Genomic DNA, 27,599 nt, shown 5'->3' on the forward strand with positions numbered 1-27,599 from the left:
AAAGTTAATGGAAAAAATTTCAGGATATTCAGATCTCTAAGGGCAATTACCAGACTCTCCCAAAATATGCTCGCTTCACAGTCAGAATACTTGCTGGAAAGGACCATTGGTGTGGCCCTTTGACAATTCTTTTATTCTTAATAAGCCAAGTGTTTCTCAATTCCATCATAATGAAAGTCAAAAGAAGAAGAAAGGAAAATCTGGAATAAATCACTTCAGGCCCACAGGCCAACTCACTTTGGATTCACTCAGGTGTGTTTATTTTAATGGCTGATCTGAAGGCACGTGAGATACCACAGCTGACCAGATTCTAAACAGAAAAGCATAGAACTTAAAACTAAGCACGCATGCAGCATGGAATAATAATCAAGTTAGGCTTCTTAAAATGCTAAATGCCAAAAAACCTGAAACCATTAGGGCAAAGTCCACACAACAACACAGGCCGAATATTCTGTTTCTCAGAGGGGCTTTTAGAAAGCTCCAATTCTAAGGTGGTTACCTAAAAAGCCGTCAGAGATGGGTCTTATTTGACAACCTGTGTTCTTTTTCCCAAGATATTCTGCTAAGTTTGTTCAAGACTTTTTTTAAGAAAAAGCAGATTGTTGTCACCAAAAGTCCAGACACAGCAGCAAGAGTTTGTTCCCAGGGAAAGGGCTGAGCTGCAACAGTGGGCAATGGTCAGTAGTCACCAACCAGGTTCTGGACTCGGACACAGCAGAGATATGTTAACTAGGGTGCCCTGCACAGGCGGCCTGTGGATGAGAAATTTCCATGCCCCTCACCTCCGGAGGACTAAGGACTGCGCGTGATGAGGAGAAATGCCCGCGAGGGGAGCGGGCGGGAGGGGGAAGAAAAACGTGTGGGGAGGCAGGCATGCAAAAGGGTGAAAGGCCAGGGAGTATCCAGGGTGGCTCCAGGGAGAGGCATGGTGGCCCAGGGGGCTGGCTAGCTTGGCGTCGCGCCAAGCCAGACTTTCTAGACAGTGACTGTGGGGGTGCACCGAGGGGCCTCGATGACTTCTCTGCCAGCGTTATAAATAGACTTCGAGTGGAAAGCTCCAGCCTGGTGCCCTGAGCCCTGGGGCTTCCGGACCCAGGCGACGGAGGCCCCGCCCCTCCCTTTCCCACCCCGCCTGGCCCCACCCCTCCCCTCCTAACCCCGCCCGGGCCCCGCCCCCGCCTCTTCCCTGCGCTTCGCAGGGCTTCGCAGCGCCCTTCCCATCCGCTCCTGGCTCCAGGCTCCAACCGGGCTGGGCGGCGGGGAGAGCGCGCAGGCGCGGCTGGCGGCTGGCAGAGCGGGGAGTAGCGGCGCGGTGAGTGAGGTGGCCCCGCGGGGCTCGGTGCGGGGGGACGTGGTTCGGGCCGAGCGTTCCGGGAAGCATCGGATGTCTGCGGGCGACTGCCCCGGGAACCTTCGGTTCCGTCGGGAGAAACCCGCCAGACGTGCGGCAGCAGGCTTGGCCGCGCTGCCTCCGGGGGGTCCGACCCGGCCGCGTGCGGAGCGGCGTGCGTGGTGGCGGCAGCGCGGGAGGGTCTGTGCGAGGAGGCAAAAGGAAGGACAGGGCTCCGGAGCCTGGCAGTCCGTCCTCGGGCTTGGCGGGACCCGGAGGCTCGCCAAGGGCGCTGGGGGTGTCCCAGTTTCAAGTTCAGCGCCCGGCGTTTGGTGCCCCTCAGTGGCGTCCCGGCCCATCCCTTCCCCCGCGCTGCGGGCTCAGGGTGCGGAGTTGCCAGGAACAGTCCTCGTCGCAGGCAGAGGATTTGGGGGAGGTGGGCTGTGTCCCAGGCTAGTGCCAAGGAGGGCGTGGCGTTCGTGTGACTTTCCTTCAGCCCGCCCCGGGAATGTGTCCGTCTTCTGGTACATTGTGCTCATGGACATTTTAACAAAGGCTTTGACTGTTTTCTGGGCAGTGGCAGTGACAGCGGGGGCGGCTCAGGGCGGGGGGAGGACGAGGTCGCGGTGCGGTCCTGGGGGCAGGGGGAGCGAGGCGGGGCGGGCGTGGGGGGAGTGGGAGGAAGCGAACAACCTTCCTCAGCTTTTTCCTTCTTCCTGGTCCGCTGATTTTGATCAGTGCTAGGATCAGCCTCGAGAGGGATATGATTGGAAATTAGTGTTCAGACTCTTGGCTGCAGCCGATTGGTTTTGTAATTGTGCTGTTGATGTATTTTATAAGTGTCCCTTCAGGAGAAAAGCGAAACTAATGGAATTGAAAAGGAATTAATTGAACGAAAGGGTGAAGAGGTGGAGTGTCAAAACTTAGAGCTAAATTAATGCCCTGTGATAGTCATGGTATAAATAAAGCCAGACTCTCAGACTCTGGAGGATGTGAAGGTGCCCAAGTCAGGGTAAGTGGCAAGTTGATTAGGGTGCTGTTAATTGTTTCAATCAAGAGTGGATTACTGGATATATGTGTGCAGAGGTGTTGCCAAGTTCTTGGGCAGACTCACTTTAGAAGCCTGAAAAATGATCTTGAAAATATAACACACTAGGGCAAATACTGTAATATTGGATAAGATTCCAAGGCTTTCATTTTCAAACTTCGGATCTTTATGAAAACTAGTATATGTGTTCCCAAGCATAAATGTTGATATTTTTGCTCATTTGTTTAACTTAAAACAACAAAACAAATTGAACGTCTTCCTCCTCCACCCCTTTCCCTTGATTGTGAATCCTGTTTTATAAACATTTACTTTCAGATCTGAAGTGTGGTTAAAGGCACGATGCCCCCCCCCCACCCCAGGCATGAAGTGAATAGGATTTCTTGTGTTATTGTCATTTTACTCTTTCTTTTCCTGTTATTTTAAGTTAAATGCCACTAAAGTTACCAGATTTGGGGAGTGAGGTGTTAGGGATACCTTCTCCCTTTTCCATTGCCTAATGAACTCCTTTTCGTCCTTTCAGACTCAGCCCAATTCACTTCTTTTTGCCAAAATTTTCCAACTCCCCCAGAATGAATTAATCACCCCCTTTCCTGATACCCCTGGCCTTATTTCTCTCTTGCTATTAGAACCTTGGTCTTCTATGTTACTCCAATACCTAGGGCTGCTGGGTGGGTACTGAGTGCCTAATAAATGCACTTACAGTTAGATGTTAATAAATGCTGTTTGAAAGATAATTCGTATTGCATAAAGTACATGGGATAATAGGAGAAATATAGAATGCTGAAATTATATTTACTATTTGAACAACATTTGGAATGTGGATAAGAAATAAGTATGGAACTACGTTGCCATGTATTAGTCTGTGGTTTATCCTTCTAAAAGAGGTGCAAAAGCTTTGCAGATATAGGCAAAATGAGCACCGGAAAAGCCCCAATTTTAAAAAAGGTCACCTTCTGATACTGAACCTATTGAAAAGTCAACATGAAACAGAGGTTAATGATTTGTAGAAAGACACAAATAGGGTGCTGTTGGAACCTAGGAATTGACAAGTGAAGCAAGCTGGCCAGATGGTATCCGCTGAAGGCTTAAACTGTAACCCATTAGACCTGTTAGACTGATGAGTTGTATTATACTCCTAAATCTTAAGGTGCTTTGAGCGTTTGAGTCTCTTCACGTTATAGTGCCCTCAAAGGGCTTGGCCTGACTATTTCTGCCAGCCTGTCTTTGACATCTTTCTTAACGCCACCAGCGTCATTGGCCTTCCAGTCACCTCTAGCTTTTAACAGGAATTATGTTCCTCTGCTCCTTACCACTCAGGCTCATCACTCTCACTACTAGCTTTCATCTCCTCAATGGGTTTATCCATTGAAGAGAATATTGTGAGCAACTGATCACTCAATTTATACGTGAATAGAATTGATACTTTAGTTTAAAAATGAGTCAGGATGGGCTAGTTGGTTAGTCCAGGTTTCTGTGCCTGCAAAATAGAGATCCTATCCTGGCTAGTAGTAACTTCTGTTTTTCTCCCCTCACTTAATTTATCCCGTCTCCACCTAAATGTAAAAGCACTTTTTCTCCACGTCACTTTTTTTTTTCTTTTAAATAACATTAACTGTTGTTCCTTCCACAACACTTCACATTAGTGCCTGGTTTTTGTGAGTAACACTTGCGACTCAGAGAAGATGAGTAGAGTCCATAAAACTTCTTTTTAAAAAAGTTCTACGTCCTCTGTGGTCTTTAGACTGACTTACTAAAAAAAGTATTCCAAAACACTGTGATTAAGCCTTCCTTCTTAGAACTTTCTCACCTCGACTTCCCATACTTCTGGTTTTTCCTCTACTTCTTTGACCAGTCAACCTCAGCTCAGTCGTCGTCTTAAGGTTCTTTCCAAGACTCTCTTTCTTTCCCATTCTATATAGGAGACAATAATATGGTGATCAAGGGCATGGAATTTGGAGGCAAGATGTTAAACTTCATTCTCTAAGTGTCAGTTTCCTCATCCGTAGAAATTATACTACTTACCTGATAAGTGAGATTGGGTGTATTAACAGCTTATCATAATATCTAGCACATGCTAATTGTCCTAAAAATGGAAGTTATTGTTATTTGTAATTGCTGTTTCTTATGAGAAATATAATTTTAGTAGCAGTTCAAAATGTGGATGTATTGACATCTTCTACTCTGAGTATCTGTAGATTCCTCCCATATGTCTAAAACAGTTGGCTTAGCACAGTGGTTCTCAAACATCAGCATGCACAATAATCACAAGAGTGTGCTGATTTCTAGGCCTCACCCCCAGAATTTGTAGTCCTGTATTTGTAGATTCCTCCCATATGTCTAGAACAGTTGGCTTAGCACAGTGGTTCTCAAACATAAGCATGCACAATAATCACAAGTGTGCACTGGTTTCTGGGCCTCACCCCCGGAGTTTCTGATGTCTGGGATGGGGCCTGAGAATTTTCACTTCTATCAAGTTTCCAAGTGATAGTGATGCTGTTGGCCCTCGGATCACATTGAATTGCACTGATCTAGATGGCACCCAGACAAGTTGGCAGGGAGGAGATCAAAAGACCAAAAAGTTATCAAAGTTAAGAGAGGTGTGTGCTTAAAGATGGTGGTATCATATAAAGTTTGGAAAGGATAGAACTAAGAGAACACAGTTGGATTTGGTGACCATGATCCTTTTTATTTGTTTTTTTGTGTGTGTGTCAGGTGCAGAGGGTTGATTTAATTGTACTCCTCAGTTGGTGGAATATTACTATTATTATGACTAGAAAAACGCATGGCAGATATTTGAGGAAATGGTTCTTAATCTGGGGTTTGTATTAGACTCTTTTACGGAGCTGTTTTTGTCAACATGCTTATGTTTAGTACCCCTCCCCCTGATGTAAACCTGTCAGATCAGAATTTCAGAGCGTGGAACCTGGGCATGAAAAAATTCCAGGAGATGTGGATGTACACCCTGGTTAAAGAACCACTTTTTTGAACAATCATGGTCAGGAAGTGGAAACAGTGAAAGTAAATTAATGTTTTGGTAAATTGTTGGTGAAGGGAGAAGGGAAGGAAAAAAAAACCCTGGAATTTGAGAACATTAAGGGATCAAGAAAATGCGAATGAGTGGAGAGAGGTGAAAAGCCAGCTGGAGCAGGGCAGTGATTGAAGGTATAACGCTAAGGGGGTATAATTGATGGAATAGAATACTGGAGCTGAAGAACAGGAGAGAATGGAATCAGGGATGCCAAGAGAAGAGAGGAGAGAAGAATGAGTGAAGAAAAAGAAATTTAAAGATAGAGAGCGGAGGGCCGGCCCCGTGGCTGAGTGGTTAAGTTCCTGCGCTCTGCTTCTGCAGCCCAGGGTTTCCCCGGTTCGGATCCAGGGCGCAGACCTGGCACTGCTATCAAGCCATGCTGAGGCGCTGTTCCACAGCAGAATTAGAAGGACCCACAACTAGAATATACAACTATGTACTGGGGGGCTATGGGGAGAAGAAGAATAAAAGTTTGGCAACAAACGTTAGCTCAGGGCTAATCTTTAAGGAAAAAAAAGAGAGAGGGGAGAAGTTGAAGGAATGCTCTCTAAGAGAGGTTTGTTTGCACGCTACTATTCTTAAGTGGAATTTAAATAGTCCATGAACCCTATGGATTTTTCAAGTTTAATAATGCTAATAAATAAACTAGCAATTTCAGCAGTTCCAGCTACCTCTAATGGTTACACAATTGTGTTTTTTCAAAACTTCTCATTTAGAAGAATTTTTTGAAATTAAGTCTAGACATGCTGTACTGTTACTATAATGCTATTGCCCCAGCCCTTGCTGTAAGATTGACATAAGTTTTTATATGATTACCATTCAACAAATATTTGTGTACCTCTCAATTGCCAGGCATTGTTCTAAGCACTGAGGATAAACAGTGAATAAAACAATTGTATTTTATTGGAAAGTTCTGTCTTTAAGGAGCTTACAGCGTATTTGGGGGGGGGGGGTTGATAATAAGTAAAATGTAAGATCTCTCTCTATATACACACACAAAAACACAGATGTATTAAATTATATAGTGTTGCAGTCTTTGGAGAAATACAAAGCAGGGAAGGTGAGTAGTGGAGCACCTATAGGTGTAGGTGAATAGGATGTGTTGGAGGGTGATGATCAGGGAAGACTTTGCTGTCAGCAAAGACTTGTAAGAGATGAGAGAACCATTTATTTGGAGGAAGAGCTTTCTAGGCATAGAGAACAGCAAGTGCATAGGTCCTGAGGTGGCACCTTTTTGCTAGGAATCACAAAACAGTCCTTGTGGCTAGAGTAACATGAATGAGGGGATGTGAATCATAAAAAGGGTCAGATAAGTAAGAAGGTGTGTTGGAGGGTGAGAAGATAATGCAGGGATATTAAATGCATTATGGGAGGACATTATAAGGATACTGAGTGAGAAGGAAATCCATGGAGGCTTTAGAGAGAGAAGTGATTGGATCTGATTTCTGTTTTGCAAGGGTCAGTCTGAGTGCTTTGTGGAGACTAGATTGCAAGGGGAGCAAGAACAGAAGAGACCAATTAGAATAGAGGTTGTGGTGGCTTGGACTAAGGTAGTGTAATGCTGGAAGTATGATAAGTGATCAGATTTCCTGCTCACTTATTGGAAGGGGAATGTCACAAAGGATGATGCCAAGGATTTCGATCTGAGCAACTGGAAGGATGGAGTAGCCATTTAGTGAAATATGGAGGATTGCAGGAAAAGAAAATTTGAGAGAAAGAAGATCAAGAATTCAGTACTAGGCATGCTGAGTTCAAAATAACTATTTGATATCCAGGTGACATTCAGGAGAGAGGTATGGGTGGATAAGAAGCTCTGGGAATGGATCAAATCATTACAAGGGAAGAGAAGAGGTCACTCCTTTGCTTTTTAAAAACAAATTAATGAACTATTTTTAGAGCATTTTAGGTTCACAGCAAAATCGAACGGAAAGTACAGAGAGTTCCCATATACCCCCGTCCGCAGGCACACATAACCTCCCCCACTATCAACATCTTGCAACACAGTGGTACCTTTGTTATCAGCAATGAACCTACAGTGACACATCGTTATTACCTAAAGTCCATAGTTAACATTAGGGTTCACTGTTGGTGTGGTACGTTCTATGAGTTTGGACAAACCTTTAATATGTATCTACCATTATAGTATCATACAGAATAGTTTCACTGCCTTAAAAATCCTCTGTGCTCTGCCTGTTCATCCCTGGCAACCCTGATCTATTTACTGTTTCCATAGTTTTACCTTTTCTAGAATGTCATATTATTGGAATTACACAGTATGTGGGCTTTTCATATTGGCTTCTTTCACTTAGCAATATGCATTTAATTTTTCTCCATGTCTTTTCATGGCTTGATAGCTCATTTCTTTTCAGTGCTGAATAATAGTCCATTGTCTGGCTGTACCGCAATTTATTTATCCATTCACTTACCGAGGGACATCTTGGTTGATTCCAAGTTTTGGCAATTTTGAGTAAAGCTGCTATAGACATCTCTCTGCTGGGTTTTGTGTGGACATAAGTTTTCAACTTTTTTGGGTAAATACCAAGGAGCGTAATTGCTGGATTGTATGGTACGAATATTAGCTTTTTAAGAAACTGACTGTCTTCCAAAGAAGCTATACAGTTTTGCATCCCCATCCACAACAAATGAGAATTCCTGTTGCTCCACATCTTCACCAGCATTTGGTTTTGTCAGTGTTTTGGGTTTTGGCCATTCAAGTAGGTGTGTAGTGGTATCTCATTGTTTTAGTTTGGAATTCACTAATGACATATGATAGTGAACATCTTTTCGTATGCTTACTTGCCATCTGCATATCTTGTTTGATGAGGTGTCTGTTCAGATCTTTTGCCCATTTTTTAGTAAGGTTATTCATTTTCCTATTGTTGAGTTTTAAGAGTTCTTTGTATATTTTAGATAACACTCCTTTATCAGATATCTATTTTGCAAATATTTCCTCTTAGTCTGTGACTTGTCTTCTCATTATTTTGGCATTGTCTTTCACAGGGCAGAAGTTTTAAATTTTAATGAAATCCAACTTTTTGATTATTTCTTCCACAGATTATGCCTTTAGCGTTGTATCTAAAAGTTATTGCCATACCCAAGGTCAATTGGGTTTTCTCCTGTGTTATCTTCCAGGAGTTTTATAGCTTTGCATTTTACATTTAGTCTGTGATCCATTTTGAGTTAAATTTTGTTAAGGGTCTAAGTTCTGTGTCTAGATTCATTTTTTTTTTGTAAGTGAATGTCCAGTTGTCCCGGCACCATTTGGTAAAAAGACTGTCTTTGCTCCATTGTGTTGACTTTGCTCCTTGTCGGTGATCAGTTGACTATATTTATGTGAGTCTATTTCTGGGCTCTCTATTCTATTCCATTAATCTGTTTGTATTCTTTCACCAATACCACACTCTCTTGATTACTCTACCTTTGTAATAAGTCTGTAAATAGAGTAGAGTCAGTCTTCTGACTTTGTACTTCAATATTGAGTTGGCTGTTCTTGGTCTTTTGGCTCTCCATATAAATTTTGGAATAAATTTGTTGATATCCATGAGATAACCTGCTGTATTTTGATTGGGATTGCATTGAATCTATCAATCAACTTAGGAAGAACTGACACCTGACAATATTAAATCTTGATATCCGTGAACATGAATATTTCTCCATTTATTTAGTTCTTTGATATGTTTCATCACAATTTTGTAGTTTTCCTTGTATAGATTTTGTACCTATTTTGTTAGATTTATGTGTAAGTAATTTGTTTTGGAGGGTGCTAATAGTAATGTATTTTTAATTTCAAATTCCATTTATTTATTGCTAGTATATAGGAAGTTGATTAACTTTTGTATATTAATCTTGTATCCTGCAATGTTGCTATAATTGCTTACTCCAGGAATTTTTTTTTTGACTCGCTGAGGAAGATTTGCCCTGAGCTAACATCTATGCCAGTCTTCCTCTACTTTTTAGTATGTGGGCTACCAGAGCAGCATGACCTCTAACAGAGTAGTGTAGGTCTGCACCTGGGAACTGAACCTGGGCCACCAAAGTGGAGCATTCTGAATTTAACCACTAGGCCACCGGGAACTTTTTTATTGATTCTTTTGAATTTTCTACATTGACAATAATGTCATCTGTGAACAAAGACACTTGGATTTCTTACTTCCCAATCTGTATAAATTTTATTTCCTTTTCTCGTCTTATTGCATTAGCTAGGACTTCCAATATGACGTTGAAAAGGAGTAGTGAAAGGGGACATTATTTCCTTGTCCGTGATCTTAGTGGGAAAGCTTTGAGTTTCTCACTATTAAGTATGATGTTAACTGTAGGTTTTTTGTAGATGTTCTTAAGTTCGGGAAGTCCCCCTCTATTCCTAATTTGCTGAGAGTTTTTAATTATGAATGGAGTTGGATTTTGTCAGATTCTTTTTCTGCATCTATTGATATGGTTGTTTGATTTTTCTTCTTCAGCCTATTGATTTGATGGATTATATTAATGATCTTCAAATGTTGAACCAGCCTTGCATACCTGGGATAAATCCCACTTGATTGTGGTGTAAAATTCTTTTTATACGTTGTTGGATTTGATTTGCTGGTCTTTTGTTGAAGATTTTTGCATGTACGTTCATGAAAGATGTCAGTCTGTAGTCTTCTTGTAATGTCTTTCTGGTTTTGATATTAGGGTAATTCTGGCCTTATGAGTTAGAAAGTATTCCCTTGGTTTCTACCTTCTGGAAGGAGTTGTAGAAGATTGGTATAATTTCTCCTTAAGTGTTTGATAGAATTCACGAGTCAGCCCATCTGGGCCTCTTACTTTCTGTTTTGGAAGGTTATTGATTATTGATTCAGTTTCTTAATAGATATAGGCCTATTCATATTGTCTATTTCTTCTTGTGTGAGTTTTGGCAGATTGTGTCTTTCAAGGAACTGGTCCAGTTCATCTAGGTTATCAAATTTGTGGGCATAGATTTGTTTATAATAATCCTTTATTAACCTTTTAATGTCCATCTGATCAGTAGTGGTATCTCCTCTTTCTTTTCTGATACTGTAATTTGTGTCTTCTCTCTTCTTTTCTTAGCGTGACGTTTATCAATTTTATAGATCTTTTCAAAGAATCAGGTTTTGGTTTTGTTTATTTTCCTTTATTGATTTCTTGTTTTCAGTTTCATTGATATCTGCTCTAATTTTTATTTTGCTTAAATTGCATTTAACTTGCTCTTCTTTTTCTAGTTTTCTAAGTGGAAGTTTAGATTGTTGACTTTAGGTCTTTCTTCTTTTCTAATATATGCATTCAATACTATAAATTTCCCTCTAAACACTGCATCCCACAGTATCTGATAAGTTGTATTTTCATTTTCATTTAGTTCAAAATATTTTTAAATTTCTTTTGAGAATTCTTCTTTGACCCATGTATTACTTAGAAATGAGTTGTTTAATTACTATATTTTGGGATTTTCCATTTATCGTACTGTTACTGATTTCTAGTTTAATTCCATTGTGGTCTGAAAGCAGACATTGTATGATTTCTATTCTTCTAAATTTGTCAAGGTATGTTTTATGTCCCAGAATGTGATCTGTCTTGGTACATATTCCATTGAGCTAGAGGAAAATGTGAATTCTACTGTTGTTGGATGAAGTAGTCTGTAGATATCAGTTATAACCAATTGATTGATGGTGCTGATGAGTTCAACTATGTGCTTATTGAATTTCTGCCTGCTGGATCTGTCTGTCCATTTCTGTTAGGGAGAATTAAAATCTATAACTATAATAGGGGATTTATGTGTTTCTCCTTGAAGTTCTATCAGTTTTTCCCTCATATATTTTGACACTTTGTTGTTATGTGCATACACATTAAGAATTGTTACGTGTTCTTGGAGAATCAACCCCTTTATCATTATATAATGATCCTCTCTATCCCTGATAACTTTCCTTGCCCTGAAGTGTACAATGTTTGAAATTAATATAACTACTCCTGCTTTTTTTGTTTAGTTGTTAGCATGGTTTATCTTTCTCCATCCCTTTACTTTTAGTCTATATGTGCCTTTAGATTTAAAATGGTTTTCTTGTAGACAACATACAATTGGGTTTTGTTTGTTCATCCACTCTGACAATGTCTATCTTTTAATTGGTCTATTTAGACCATTGACATTAAAAGAGGTTATTGATATAGTGTAATTAATATCTACCGTATTTGTTACTGTTCTCTATTTGTTGCCCATGTTCTTTGTTCCTGTTTCTGTCTTCCACACTTCTTCTGCCTTTTGTGGTTTTAATTGAGTGTTTTATAGGATTTAATTTTCTCTCATTTCTTAGCATATCAATTATGCGTTTTTTTTTTTTTTTTTTTTTACTTTTTTTAATGATTTCCTTAGCATTTGAAAAGTATGCATTTTCAACTCATCCAGTTCCACTTTCAGGTAATACCGTACCACTTCATGGGTAAGCATGTACCTTGTAATAACAAAATATTCCAAATTCCTCCCTCCCATTCCTTGTATCATTGTTGTCATTCATTTTACTTATATATAAGCATATTATATGTATGTAAGCATTCATAATCGAATACATTGTTGCTATTATTTTGAACAAACTGTTATCTTTTAGATCAGTTAAGAATAAGAAAAATAAGGGTTTTTTTGTTTTTTTACCTTTAGTTATTCATTCTTCAGTGCTCTTCCTTTCTTTATGCACATCTGAGTTTCTGACCTATATTATTTTCCTTCTCTCTGAAGAACTTCTTTTAACGTATCTTGCCAGGCAGATCTACTGACAAAAAATTTCCTCAATTTTTGTTTGTCTGAGAAAGTCCTTATTTCTCCTTCTGTTTTGAAAGATAATTTCTCAGTACAAAATTCTGGGTTGGTGGATTTTTTCTCTCCACACTATAAATGTTTTACTTCACTCCCTTCTTACCTGCATGGTTTCTGAGGGGAAGTTGGGTGTAGTTCTTATCCTTGCTCCTCTATAGGTAAGGTTTTTTCCCCTCTGGCTTCTTTCAAGATTATTTTTTTTAATCTCTGATTTTCTGCAGTTTGATTATGATATGCCTAGATGTAGCTTTCTTTTCTCCCCCCAGCATTTATCCTGCTAGGTGTTCTCTGAGGTTCCTGAATCTGTCATTTGGTATCTGACATTTATTGGGGACATTCTCAGTCATTATTGCTTCAAATATTGCTTCTGTGCCTTTCTCTATTTCCTCTTTCTAGTATTCTCATTACATATATTATATCTTTTGTAGTTGTTCCACAGTTCTTGGATATTCTGTTCTTTTTTTAATTTAGTCTTTTTTTTTCTCTTTTTCAATTTCGGAATTTATCATCATGTTTTCAAGCTTAGAGATTCTTTCCTCAGCCATGTTCAGTCTACTGATGACCCCATCAAAGGCGTTCTTTCTTTCTGTTACAGCAGTTTTGATTGGTAGCATTTCTTTTTGATTCTTTCTTATAATTTTTATCTTTCTGCTTACATTATCCATCTGTTCTTGCATGTTGTTTATTTTTCCCATTAAAGCCCCATATCATATTAATCATAGCATTTTTAAATCCCTAGTCTGATAATTCCAACATTCTTGCCATATCTGACTCTGGTCCTGATGTTTGTTCATTCTCTTCAAACTGTGTTTTTAGCCTTTTTGTAGGCCTTGCAATTTTTGTTGAATAGTGAACATGATGTACTGGGTGAAAGGAGTTGCAATAGATAGACCTTTAGTAATGTTGTGATAAGGTGTAGGGGTAAAGGAACCATCCTATAGCCCTGTGACTTGGTCTCAGTGTTTGGTGAACCTGTGCCCCTAAACTGTGAACTTCACTAGTTTTTCTCAGATTTTTTTCCCCCTTTACGTGGTACAGGATGGCTAGAGGGGGCTGGAGTTGTGTATTTCACTTTTCCCAGGCAGGTTAGGCTATTATAAAACCCTAACTTGTTAGGCTCTGGTAAAATCAGTTCTCCTGAGGGCAGTCCTTATTAAGAACAGAATGCTTTGGTGTATTTCAAAATGGTTCCTTTGCCCCTTCCCTCACCAGAAGCATGGTGGGGGGGTTTTCTCCGGTATTTAATGTGAGAACCAGGTCCAGCTCCTGAAGATAAATCTCACAAAAGTGTGCTCCTCCTCCATGGCTGGGGCCACTTGAAGAGTTTAACTCGCAGACTTTTCTGTATTGCGCCACCAGCAACTCATCAATTACACTTCAGGTTTTGCTACCTTGGCACTGGTTGCCTCTGTGGTTTCTGCTCTTGGTTAAGCTGTCATTCTCTGTATCTGCCTGCCTGTCTCCAGTTTTGGGGGCAGTGGTTTGCCCTGTGACCTCACTTCTCTAATGGATTTAAGAAGAGTTGTTTTGTCAATTTGGTCAGCTTTTTACTTGTTGTTAAGATAGAGTTACAGCTTCTAAGCTCCTTGCATGCCACACTGGAAACCAGAGGTCCTGCTTTTCTTGAGATTTTACCACCTGCTTGTCTCTATTAGTTATTTTTGCATGTTTTGAACTTTATATAAATAGGATCATCTATGTATACATACTACTTTTGCTCATCATTACATTTGTGGGATAAAGCCATTAGTTTTGACACTTGTCAAACATTGGTGTGCATGCGCATCCCCTGGAGAACTTGTTAAAGTGCGGATTCTGATTTAGGAGGTCTGGGGTTGGTCCTGAGATTCTGCCTTTCTAACAAGCTCCTATGTGATGCTGATGTTGCTCTTCCATAGACAGTACTTGGAGTAATAAGGCTTTAGTTCATTCCATTTTCAACTGCTTGAATACTTTAGGTAATTTACTGTATAGATTTTTCTCCTGGAAGAGGAAAAATGTGGCAAACTGTCCTTTGTCTGTCCAGTATCATTTTCCAGAATTGAGAGCTAGAAGGAAACAAATTATTTCCTATTTAAAATGGATATTGTCATCAGTATAGTAAATTGAAGATAGTATTTGAATAAAATATTAGCAATATAGTCCTGTAAAATTTCTCACATTGCATTTTTAGTTGTAGGTAAGGTTTTGTCAACTTTATTCTCTACAGGTAATTTTTAGTTAAGGCAAAATTAAAAAGGACAAATTGATGTGCTCGTGTGCATGTGTGTGCACTCACCTGGACGTGTGTGGGAGTAACAGACAAGACATAAAGCTTTCTTTTAGAGCTTTTGACAGGAAATAATAACTCCAGTGATTTGTTTTGATTTTTTTTCCTATTCAAAGGGCTTAGAAGGTAACCTCTTCTTATAATAGAACCTTTCCTACAATGGTGAAGTGATTTGGTTATCCTGAAAACCTTGAGGACCATAGAAATAAGATTGTCAGTGCAGTTGACTTTTAGAGTCTCCTAAGGAAATGGCTTTATACAATATATGTCAAACTTTAATCAGTATTTATTGAACTTCTGTTGTGTAAGGGGTGTGTATACTAGCTTTACCCTTTGTAAGGTAGAAACATAAATACTTCGCAAGAATGTTGCGCATAATGAAGTGAGAAAGTGCCACAAGGCAGGGATAATCAGAGCTCTTAAAACTGCTCCATGTTGCTTTGCTTTCCGCATTAGTGGGTGGTAATAACTGGTATACTTATTTTCAAGCTCATTCAAATACTGATGATGAATTTTTGATAGCACTCATTATCTTCTTGAAAGCCTTGGCAGTTAAATGGGCCAGAATTTAAATAACAATTTGAACTTCTTAGGTACATTTTTCAGTGCCTCAGAATTTAGAACCTAGGATTTCTTTAGGAAAATGTGTTATATTTTACATTCCTGACTTGGAGTGAGTTCCTTGTGTTCTGTTTTTCCCCTTCTTTCAAAACTATGTCTTAGAAAATTTGTGTTATTTTCTGGAGTCCTAGGTAACCAAACTCCTCCTTTTTGAGGGACAAAAGCCTTATTATTCAAAGCACTGTATGTTCTGTGTATCTGCTCCGATCTGTCTCCAGTGTGCCTGCTCTTTGTGGTTTGGTTTCTAATGTTATGCATTCCAATTTTTGAAAAAAAAATCCATATGACTAACTTTCCACAGTAATCCTCTCTGACATGTTTGCTTGAGGGAGAAAGCTGGCAAAGTTAGAAACATATGCCTAGTTTTAAAATTTGCTGTCACTGCAAAAAAAAAGTTAATGGACTATATTTCTAGTTTCTTTCTCTGTGTTAGTATTACTCATGGGACCAGATTAATGATTTGGCGAGGATATATTTACTTTCCTATGTAATTTTATCATGCTTCACTCTCTCACTCATTTATCAAGAAAATATTACATATAGAAGTAAAAAAACTTGTTTCGGCTCATAATCAGTCTGAAAATACTAATGTTGCTTTATGAACTATACTGCAAAATTCAGTGTGTTCTTTGAATTTTAAAGTTTCTTTAATTTAAAATGCAAATGCTAGACATTAATATTTATTAGTAGCATTTTCTTTATATTTCATGCTCTAAACTGAGTATTCACCCAGTTTATAATTGACCTTTGCGAAGTTTGAATAGTCCATTCCTTCTGGTTGTCCTAGTTCAGGGTTCATTACTCCTTTCCTAATGCTATAATTGTATTCTTTTTACTGGTTTCCCCATTCATTTATTACCAGTTCTTAACTCAAGTCTGCTCATCCACAGACACTGAAAGCCTCCAGCCTGCAGGCACCCCCCTTCACAGTGCTTCTAGAAAGCCCTATCCACCCCTATAGACCGAACTATTTACTTTCTCAAAGGTTGTATATGCCTAACTTTTCTGAGTTGGCTTCTACTTTTTCCAGTTGCTCACTTGCATTTCAGTTCTTAACTATTTAACTGGGGCTAGTTCTCTGCCAGAATCTCAGCCTCATTAGCCAGGGGGCAGAGCATCTATAACGTCTGTGTTTACTTTGTCTCTGCCTGGTTCTGAACACTAGGAATCAAGATGATGAATACCCCTGCACTCCTTACCACTAGACTTTAGTCTCCTTCAGTAGGGCTGATAAGATGAAGAGGATACCAGGGCCCTCAGAAGATCAGGAAGGGGACTGGGGCAAATCCTGTGTAGAATGTGATGTTGTTTTTTTCTCTGGAACCCAAACCCACTCTTGCAGCCCTCTCCTTCACAATATAGTGAGTTTGTTATTCAGAAGATTGCCTAAATTATTTTTTCTTCTTATCTCTCAAGCAACTCCTGGCCACATGGGTTATCTTCCTTAATAACAACAGCAGCAGCAGCAGCAGCAGCAATGACAATAACCCCTCAATGTTGTACCAGATCTTTTTACTTTCATTATTTTTATTACTCTGTATGGTATATGACATTTATTGCCACTTTTTGTGAGGACACTGCAGTTCAGAGAAGGTAAGTGCCCAAGGTCACTTTGGGGTATGTGGTAGAGCTGGAATTCCAGTCCCTGTCTCTCTGATACTAAATCTTGGACCTTTTTTCAGGAGGCCTCATTGCAGGAAGCATGCCTTTGGGCTGCCTCTTCCCATTCTCAGTTTCACATAGTAAACACACAGTAAAACTCTGTGTTGAGGAAGGGAAAATGTCTGTGAAATCCTTACTGTGCATGGCATGCATTTCAAGCATCAAACATTATGGTCTAGCAAGCATTAAGCACTTAGTCTTGAATAAATGAATGAATGAGAGGATACTATGTAAATTAGAAAAGGTAACCTCACTGTGCTTAACACAGTGGTAGGCATGCAGTAGGTCCTCAAAAAATATTTGTTGAATTGATGGCAATATCCATTCAAATATTGTTGAATTAATGAGATTATCTACTGTACTCTTCTATTAAAACAGATGATGGTGAATATAAGTATTTGAGTCATAGATCTAGTCTTCTGGTAAAGAAAAGATGGGCTTTAATAGACGCTTTTCCCTTTGGATCCCTCAAAGCGTAATTGATAACACATGATGAACTTTCTCTTCCAGAAGAAGGCTTGTTTACCTACTTCATCATAGTGGACCTCTTACTCCCTAAAACTCTTTCCTTCATTTCTGCCCTTCCCTTGGATGATGTCATTAATTTCCATGACTGCAGCTTCCTTCTGCACACTGACAATTCCCACAGCTATATCCATTCAGAAATGTTCCGTGAAGATCCAGGGTCATATAAATGACTGTCTAGCTTAAACTAAAATGTCTTAGAACTTCTCCACCTGCCCACTACCCCACGTATATATCTGCTGCTTCTCCTTTATGTCCCATATTGTTAGAGGAGAAGGAAGTTCTATTCAGGATGAAGACCTCTGGGTAAGAAGCAGCCTGAGTATATTAAGCATGAATGTGATGACATGGAGTTTTCTTAGCCACTCCTTTGGAGAAATTGCAGTCCTGGTCCTACAGTTAAGGCCCCTAAATTAAGGGGCTAACAGTAGTCTCAGCCACCCCTTCCAGAGAAATTTTTGTCTTTCACTGCTTTTTTGTGCCAGCTGACCTACTCCTCTTTGTTGATGCAAGTAGAGATGGCAGGAGAGTGATGCCCCTTTCTCATTACCTCCTTTTCTCAAGCATATGTGAGAGAGTGTACTCTGATTAGTATTTATAACAAGTCTCATTCCAAATTTTATCTAAAATACAAGTCTTGGGATTAAAATCTTTTCATCTAATATTTAATTGACTACAATAGTCATATGACTTAGTAAGTTACTTTGACAGTTTGTACTGCATTATAGGTTTAGCTTATCCCAGTGTCTATCTGTAGCCCTTAATTAGTGAAGACAGTTATATTATCTTGAATCTTCATTGTGATTTCACATTCACAGAACTCTCTCAAAGGTTTGTGTGGATTTTCCGCTCATTGTGTGTTTCTTTCGTAGCTGGATAATAGACCATAAATTGTTTTGTGAGTTATTTTTCTTGTATTCCAGGAAGTGTTACCAGACCCGGAGAGTATCCTTCTGTAGGACAAAGAATGAGTGGTTAGGGAAGTCATATAGCTGGTACAGCGCTTCCTTCATTGTGCAATACACATACCTCCCACCAAGAGGCCCCTGCTTCAAGGGTGCCTGCATTTGGAGTGGTTAATTCCATTAGCCTGTATGGGTAGATGACAAAGGATATTCTGTTAAAAACTTCACACTCACCCTCCTCTACCATCACTTTCTTTTAACTAATTCAGGGCCCAGCTGAAATACTCAGTGTCACCTCTTAGTGCTTCAGAAATCTTGGCAGTGAATATCAGTCTAGTACTTCTGGTTCACAGAGTAGCAGGTAAGTTCAGCACATTCTAGAAAAGCTACTCTGTGCAGCACCCTGGCAACCTTGCACGTCTTCATTCAGGCCCTGGGGGCAATGCTTGACTATAGTCTGACTCACGTCTTGGTGAAATGCCCTGCGCTTCCTCCCAGAGCAAGGGTTGATAAGCAGTCTGCTGAGGAGCCTCCATGAGGCAGTTTCTCATAACATATCTTGTGGGAAACGGCCATAAGGCCATTTCTCACCCGTCTCCTAGTTTCAGTTGACTGCAAGACTTTCCACCTTGTACCCTGTGGGGTGCAAATTCAGTTTTCTATATAAGGCTGTATAACTGCTTGGGTTTAGTTTGGAGGTGGCTCCTCAAAAGCAGCATGACACATTGCTTGGACCATCTGTCAGCTGGACCCTCCTGTTTGATGTCATCATGTGGGACTAGGGACTTGGGAAGCTGACACCATGATGATTTTGCTTTTGTTGTCTATATGAGTAATAAATTGTCTGAGTCCACTTGAGCTCATTGTCTCCTTACCAGCCGAATCTATGGAAGTGTGGCAAGCCAGTCTAACAGCTTCAGTAATAATACCTGTGGCCCTGTTAGCCACACTTGCTGCTTTGGGAGTGTTTGACTGTCTGATACAGTGGGGCTCTCTCTGGCTGCACGTTCAGCTGCTGTATGTACCATGGGATACTCTTTGAGCCTTGGACTTGTCTCTGGGCAGAATGGGATCCCCAGTTTACAGGTGGACAGAAGCCAGGGCTTTCTATTAGAATTACCCTTTGCTTTTATTGCCAGGCCAAGGAAAATTCCAAGACTGGCTCATTAAAAAGTCTTATTTTTACAACTGGAAGGACCACACAAATTCTGAAGCTGCCTCCCTAACACACCCCACTAAGTGTGGTAGGAAACCAAGTGTAATCACAGTGTTTGGACCTACTTAGAGTGGTGTATTTTAAATGGTGCATTCCTACTCAGGGACTGGTTGCCTCCTGCTCATAGATCCTGTGGTCTCTCCAGTCTATGGTATTTTGGTTTCCAAAGAAACCATATGTTTCACTATGTAAGCATCTACAAAACGTTCCTATTCTGACATTAGATCTGGAAAAAGTAGAAGATAGTGTGGAGGGTAATTTCTACTTAGATATTTTTGAAAAATTTTCTATAGTATTTGTTGATTTTGCATTATGCTTTTTTGTAGTATCAACATTTTAAGGCTATAAATTTCCCTCTAAGCACGACTTTAACTGCATTTCACAGATTTGGATGTTGTATTTTTATTACCATTTAGTTCAAAATATTGTCCAATTTCTCTTGTAATTTATTTTTTGATCCAATGATTAGAGTTTTATTGTTTACCTTCCATATGTGCAGAGTTTTCCTGGTTTTCATATTGGTGTTTGTGAGGAAAATCTTAATGGGTCTGGTTGCTAAGTCCTTCATGTCTCTAAGGGAACCTGGAACCATGCTTGACTGTTGGTCAACCCCTGGGAATGTAGCCCTCTGAATGTTTTTGTGTTAATGGTTGATTTTGTTTTGTACACCAGGAGCAATAGACCGTGCTGTACCTGTTTGTCAGAATCACTTTGTACAAATATCCAGATTGATGATGTGTGTCTGGTTTCATTATTGGGGTCCTGAGTTTCAGTTACCATGGTTGGTCACGTAGCAGGATGTGCTTGCTTGACCAGCCCTCCATACAAGCCATGAACACTGAGACTCAGATTCTCTTTCTGCTCTTCCCTGGGCAGAGATGTTTTGCCCATGTCCCTGTATTTTGTTACTAGAGAGAAAGCATGTATAAGAAGCCTGTGTTTGACCTCTCTCTGTTCTACCCAATGCATATCTTTTCCCTGCTGCTTTTACTCTGTACCCTTTGCTGTGATAAATCTTAGCCATGAGTATAACCTACTGTTGAGTCCTTCTGGTGAATCATAAACTTGAGGGTGAGCCTATGTGCCCTAAAACTGTATCCTAATTTAATTCTATTGTGGTCAGAGAACATACTCTGTATTTCAGGTTTTTAAAAAAATTATTGACTTGTTTTATGACCTAGAATATGGTCTCTGCTGGTAAGTGTACCATGTAAGCCTGAAAAGAATGTGTATTCTGCTGTTATTGGTTGTATTGTTCTCTAAATATCAACTAGGTCAAAGTGGCTGATAATGTTGTTCAGATCTTCTATGTCTTAGCTAATTGTTTTTTCTAGTTTAATCCATTGCTGAGACTAGAGTGTTAAAGTCCTCAACTATGATTGGGAAATTGTTTATTTCACCCTTCAATTCTGTCAATTCTTGTATCTTACATTTTGAAATTCTGTTATGGGATGCGTACACATTTGGGATGATGCCTTCCTGTTGAATTGACCCTTTTTTTTCCATTATGAAGAGTCCTCCTTTATCTCTGGTAATACATTTGGTTTTGAAATTTGTCTTGTGATATTAATGGCCATTCCAGCCTTTTGCTTACTCTTTGCAACGTATATATATTTTTCATCTGTTCGCTTTTAACCTGTTTCTTTATATTTAAAATGAGTGTCTTATAAACAGCACAGACTTCTGTGGGGGTTCCTTTTTACTTCTCACAATCTCTAATGCTTAACTGGAGTGTTTAGACTAATAAACTTTAATCTTTAACTATTGACATGATTGGGCTGAGGGCTAATATTTGATTTTTTACTTTCTACACATCTCCTCTTTCTCCTTCCTCTCTTCCTCCTTCCTGCCTTGTTTTAGAGTATTTGAATATGTTTTGAGAATTCTGTTTTATTTTTTCTATTGATATTTTAGCTTTTCTTTTTTTGTACTATTTTTATAGTGGCTGCCCTAGGGATTACAATATACAAACATAACTCTTAACAGTCCACTTAATTAGTTAATAATGTACTACTTAGTACATTTGTTAATAATGTACTACTCCAAGTAAAACATGGAAATCTTACAAACTTATAGACCCGTACCCTTCTCCTTTTTGTTATAGTTGTTACATGTACACACACACACACACGCACGCACACACACCCACACCCCACAAGACACTGTTATCATTTTAGTTTTGAACAATTATTTGATTTATAAAGAAATTTAAAGGAAAAAAGCAAAACATAGTCTTTAGCATTTACTCAGCCATTTACCATTTCTGATGCGCTTTATTCATTTTTGAGTATCCCAATTCCATCTGGTATCATTTCCCTTCTATCTAAATAAATTCTAGCATTTCTTAAGGTGTAAGTCTGATACCAACAAATGCACTTCTTATAGTGCAGGTCTGCCAGTGACAAATACTTTTTAGTTTTCTTTTATCTGAAAGTATCTTTATTTTGTTTTCACTCTTCAGTGATACTTTTGCTGGATATAGAATTCTGGGTTAACATTTCTTTTTTTCCCCGAGGCTTTACAGATGTTGTTCCAGTCTTTTTGTCCTTCATGGTTTCTGATGAAAAGTTAAGCACTAATCAGATCATTATTCTCTTGACTGTGGTATGTCATCTTTCTGTTGCTGCTTTTGAGGTTTGCTCTTTATGTTTGGCTTATAATGTACTTTGGGCTTCTCTGATTCTCCTGCTTTGTATTCATTTATTATCTTATGTCTGTGAATTTCTGTCTTTCATCAATTTTGTGAAATTTTCATCCACTGTTTCTCCAAATAGTTTTTCTTTCTCCTATTTGTGTGGTATTCTGATTACACTTATTTATGACTGTTTAGTATCATCTGACAGGTCCCTGAGCTTCTGTCCATTTTGTTTTCATTTGTCTATTCTTCACCTTCTGTAATTTCTATTGATGTGTCTTTAAGTTTTCCTACTCATTCCTCTGTCATGTCTGTTTCTCTGTTAAGTCAATCTAGTGATTTTTTTTCAGAAGTTGTATTTTTTCATTCTAAAATTTCCTCTTATTTGTTTCTATACTGAAACTTCCACCTTCTCTGCCGAGGTTTTCATGAATTGATCATTCCAACATCTCTGCCATAATTGAGTCTGATTCTCATGCTTTCTCTATCTGATCAAACTGTTTTTCTTTTGTTGTTTTATTGTGCTTTGTAACTTTTTGTTGAAAGCTGGACATGATGTACTGGGTAAAAGGAACTGACGTAAATAGGCCTTTAGTGTGAGGTTTGGTGTTTATCTGGCTAGAGGTTAGACTGTGTTTAGTGTTAGCTGTAGGTGTCAGAGGATAAAATTTCCTCCAGTATCTTTGTTTTTGACTTCCCTGTTGTCTTTGAATTCCCCTAAGGAGTTGTTCTTAAAGTTTCAGATGTGCAGTTCTTTCAGTTGTATTCCCTGTTATTATCCAGGAGTCTTATTGATGTGGTGGTAAGTTTTGGGGAGAGAGGAAGTGTTCTATAATCCTATGATTGGGTTTCAGTCTTTTAGTGAGCCTGTGCCCTGGACTGTCACCTTCACAAGTGCTTCTAATTTATTTTGTGTTTCCCCTTTAGATGAGACAGAAAGGCTAGATAGAGGCTGGAACTGGGTATTTCCTTTTCCCCATATGGAAGTCTGGCGGGGGTTAGAGCCAACTGGGTATCTGGGCATTTTGAGCCAATTTGGGTATTTTATTTCCCCAAGGTTGGTTAGGCTCTGGTAAATAGTTTCTCTGGAGGGCAAGCCTTGTTAAGAAGAGAATGTTCTGTGCATATTACAAAATGGCTACTTTTCCTCTCTCCCTGCTGGAAGCCTGAGGGAGTTTTTCTCTGATTTTCGCTGTGAGAACCTGGTGGGGCTCCTGGAGGTAAAACTCAGAAAAGTGTGAGGGTTCCCCTAAGATTGGGTCCCCTAAGATTGGGTCCCCTTGGAATTGTTAACTCTTACACTTGTCTACTGAGCCTCCAGCAATCAACTACAGTTTAGATTTTCCTACCCTGGTACTGGTTCTAGAGTTTTCTGTGTGTTCCTGAGCTTCTGCTTTGGTAAGTTTGATTTTCCATATCTACCTGTCTGTCTCTACAATTTTGAGGGCAGTGGTTTGCCCTGTGAGCTCAATTCTCTGATGGATCTAGGAAGAGTTGTTGGTTTTCAGTTCGTTCACCTTTTTTCTTGTTGTACGAATGGGAGTGATGACTTCCAAGGTCCTTATATGCCAGACCAGAAACTGGAAATCAGGTTTTTATGAATTGAAAACATGCCTCCTTGTATTTTATTGAGGATAGCTACTTTAACATCTTTGTTAGTTCCAGCGTCTGTTTCATCTTGGAGATGGACTAGAATGACTTTCTTTTCTCCTGGTAACGTGCTATATTTTCTCAATTCTTTGTGTGCTGGGTACTTTTGGATTATATCTTGGATATTATGAATGTTAAATTGAGGAGATTCTGGACTATATTATTCTTATCCAATAAGTATTATTATATTTGTTTTAGTAGCTAGTTTTCTTGGCTGAGCTTGAACAGCTAGCTCTTTCTTATGTGGTGTCTCTTGTCTTTCTTCAGATCTCTTGTTTTTGGATAGGCTGCTGAGAATCTACTCTGTACAAGCATTGTTCAAAGTTTAGTCAGATGTGGGTAGTCAGGGTTTAGGGATCTACTCTTTGGCTTTTTCTCTTCAGTGCTCATGGTTTCCTGGATTCTTTTTATCTCTTTGTTCCAGGCCTGCATGACTGGATTTTGCACACATGCTCACTTCTGCTGTGAGCACTTGGACTGCATCTAATCCCAGAGTAAAAGGCACACCATCTCCCCTCCTCCAAGTTGAGTGCACACTCTCTGCCAGTGTCTACTTCTTTTCACTCACCAGCACCTTCTGGGCGGCAGCTATAGTCTCAGCTCAGAATTTGTTCTTTTGCTTTGCATTTGTTCCACACCAGCATGGTTCAGGGTTCAGTTAAAGATGTGGGTAGACAAAGTTTGGGAATTCCCTCTCTGGCTTTCTTCCTTCTGGGATTCCCCAACTTCCCTCAGCATTTTCCCAGCTCAACTTTTCTGGTTCCCCAGGCCAGAATAATAGTGTTTTTTTCCGTATATGCCCCCTCCATTAGCTGCTGTTCACCACAAGTGCTGGACTTAGTCCCGGGCTAAAAGACCATGGTGATGAAAACTTATTTGTATAGCTCCCTGTCTCTATTCCTCCTAGCAATTATGAGTTCCCTGTGAGAGTCTATATGCTCTTGTTCACTGTCCAGTATCTTAAGTTCATTTTTCTATTATATCGGGTTTTGTAGTTTTCTGTTTGTGTGCACGTGCACATGAGAGAGAGAGAGAGAGAGAGAAAGAGAAAGAGAGAGAGTCCTATAGGTTCTGAGTTTATCATACCCAGGAATGGAAGGTTTTGAGAAATATTTCCATGAGGGCAAAAAGAAAATCCAATTTATTTTACTGAATTACGTCTTAGAAACCAAGACCATGTGTTCCTTTAGTGAATGTTGATAAGGAAGAATTCTGCCATGTCCTAGCCTCATGTTTTCCGTACAAAAGGAAGTAGGGGAGGGAGAAATTTTAGAGATAAGCAGAATCCTTTGAGGACTATGAGCAACCTATGTGATTTCACCTCAATAAGTTGTGTTGAAAAATAGAATAACTTTTCACAAAGCCTGGAGATTTTTAGAAACCTATTTACAACTGCTTTGAACCAAATGCTAGATTCTACTTTGCTTAGTACAATGCCTGTCATAGGTATTCAGTAAATGTTATTTGAATCTGTTAATTATGGATTCACCATAATGAATTACTCACCATTAATAAATTAGTTAAGAGAGAGCATTTTCATTATCTCAGAAATAAGGTGATTAAAGAACAATATTTGTATGTTTTTCTTCTTGTACTCATGTAGATACACAGCTAATATATTTCAAGCTATTTTAAATAAAAGATTAATTTGTCCATGGTATACTTTGTTATATAGTGCTATGTAAATGAATTCTTTGTCGGGGGAATCCCTGTAATGGTTATTTCTTCTAACTCATTTGTTGAAGGACTGTAGGGAATAGTGAGCTAGGTAATTTAATAAAGTTCATTTTGTAACTTTATACTTCATATAACAGCCAAAGTAAATGAGATTATTAACTTGAATGCCTTAAGAATGTGTATAATAATTAGGAGGCTTATAGAAATCATCAAGGAATTTAGGTCATAGACTAGCAAAATATTAAATTTAATATTGGGGTTAAAGTATTCTGGAGAGTATGCCTACACACATAAAGTGTAAGATTCATCAAACTACAACTCATAACACTTTTGGCTCATTACCTTTTTGTTAATTCACATGTAAGAGATTATGTGGGGTCTTGATGTCATTCTAGTAAATCACAGGCTGTACTGTAGGTGCTACTCACTATTGAATGGGAATGTGAGATCAAAGCAGACATTGGTCTGTCACCAAAATTAAAGATTTGGCATTGACTTGTCAGTGTGATTATTATGAAAGAGATGTAGTATGGAACTATTTCCTGAGATTAATCCAGGTATTCAGCATCATAACTCAGAAACTCCCTTCAATTCTCTGCCCTAGGTCTCCATTTACTCAGTGCTGTAGGCAGATTGATGAACCTGGAGAAGGCTTCGGACTTCTAAGGGGCTGTGGTAGCTATCTTCCTGCTGGCTCTAGTGACCCATAGCTATGGATCTCCCTGTATGCAGCCTCCTTCTTCCTTAGGTAACCTGGGTTGAAATCCAGTGCCCCAAAACTGCTAGAGGCCTTAATTGCATGAGTGAGCACTGAAAATGTGAAAACAGTCGTAGACTAGAATAACAAGGTAAGTAAGGCCAAAGAATGTTTTTATGGATATTCATGCATGTTGCCCAGCAGGATTCAATTTTTTTCCAGATGATTCTGAAAGATTCATTTATAATTTAACAAATTTATGTTTGATTCTTCTGAGCACATTTCTGTTGCTTCTGTTCCAGACCGCATTAATTACTACCTTTCATCTTACTTGTTCTCTTCTAAGGTAGGCGAATGCTTCAGTTGAATGGGAGGTAAAGAGCTATGTTTTCAAGGGACTATTATGTTTCACAGTGTCTGTGTGATAAGAAGGGCAGGGAGAAAGTCTGTTTTAGAGTAAACTGCACAAGGTGTTAGAATTCTATAACGCTTATATGAGGTTTGGTGAAATGCTTTTCCAAAGAGAATTTTTTCCTCGAATTAGTAACTAAATTGGTATGTGGGAGGAAACTTCCCTAAGACTGACTCTACTTGGTAGTGAAAGCAAGACATTGCAGACATTTCAGAAGCAGTTTGCAAGGAGGTGAATAGATGGTAAGGTAGTTTTCTTACGTATTGAATCCTAATTGTCTCCAGAAGATTTGGAGCTGTGAGTTACAGAATAGACTGACCTGATCTCTTGGGATCTTTGCCAGGTTCATAATTCAGAGATTTTTAGTGATCACAAATGGCAATATGATGTCCTTCCCTTTACTCTAGGAGAGAGGCAATTCCTAGGTGATAAGGAAGAAGAGTAGTATTAGTTTGGAAAACTTGGAAGATCAAACTTCTTATAGGCCAAACACAGCAGTATATCTAAGATACAGTTATGCAGTCACTGAGTTGTGAATCCTTGTTTTACTGAGATAGCTTTGAAAATGTCAGTTAGACTGTAAGCAACATGAGGGCTGGTTTTATGTCATTTTGGTAATCACTGAGTCCTGGCACAATGCTTGGCTGTGATAGACCCTTGTAAATTTTTTTGGAAGAATGGGAAATCTATTGTATTGCAGTGTTGTAGGTTTATTTACTTGTTTTAGCATGGGAATAGAGGTAGCCGTGTTGGACAAAAGGCAAGGTGAGATATTCTTTCCCTTCTGCTCCTGGCAAACAAGTCTTCATTTTTCAGGACTCTCAAGTGTTACCTGGTCTTTGAAGCCTTCATGTCTTTTCTGGGTACGATTGACCTGACCACTCTTCCCTTAATGAATCCTTTACTTCTTTTACAGCTTTTACATGACATTTTTATTGCATTTTTGATGTGTATCTGCCTCTTTATATCACAGTGGAGACCTCAATTACTATTCATTTGTCTACTCCTGGTATATTAGTAGGAATCAATTTGGCTGCAGCTAGCAGGAAATGCAGTTAATAGAGGCTTAGATAAGGGTGTAGCTATCTTATAAAATAAGTTTAGAGGCAAGCAGTTCAGAGCAGATGT

General features: G+C 39.2%; 1 protein-coding gene across 4 annotated transcripts in view; it reads left to right on the forward strand.

Annotated features, from left to right (window-relative positions):
- Positions 1-27,599, forward strand: part of PRRG1 (proline rich and Gla domain 1) — a 138,535-nt gene that overhangs the window by 15,739 nt on the left and 95,197 nt on the right. Inside the window, exon 1 of one of the 4 annotated variants that reach the window (XM_023634041.2) lies at positions 1,161-1,312. The exons of 1 other annotated variant lie outside the window; for it this stretch is intronic. The gene's annotated coding sequence lies outside the window, so the exon portion shown is untranslated. Of the gene's footprint in view, positions 1-1,160; positions 1,313-1,988; positions 2,343-23,410; positions 23,434-27,599 lie in introns of those variants that run through there. 2 more of the 4 variants (XM_023634042.2, XM_070257787.1) reach the window with 2 other exon arrangements.

This window comes from Equus caballus, chromosome X (genome assembly GCF_041296265.1).
Source record: "Equus caballus isolate H_3958 breed thoroughbred chromosome X, TB-T2T, whole genome shotgun sequence".
Classification (NCBI taxonomy): Eukaryota; Metazoa; Chordata; class Mammalia; order Perissodactyla; family Equidae; genus Equus; species Equus caballus.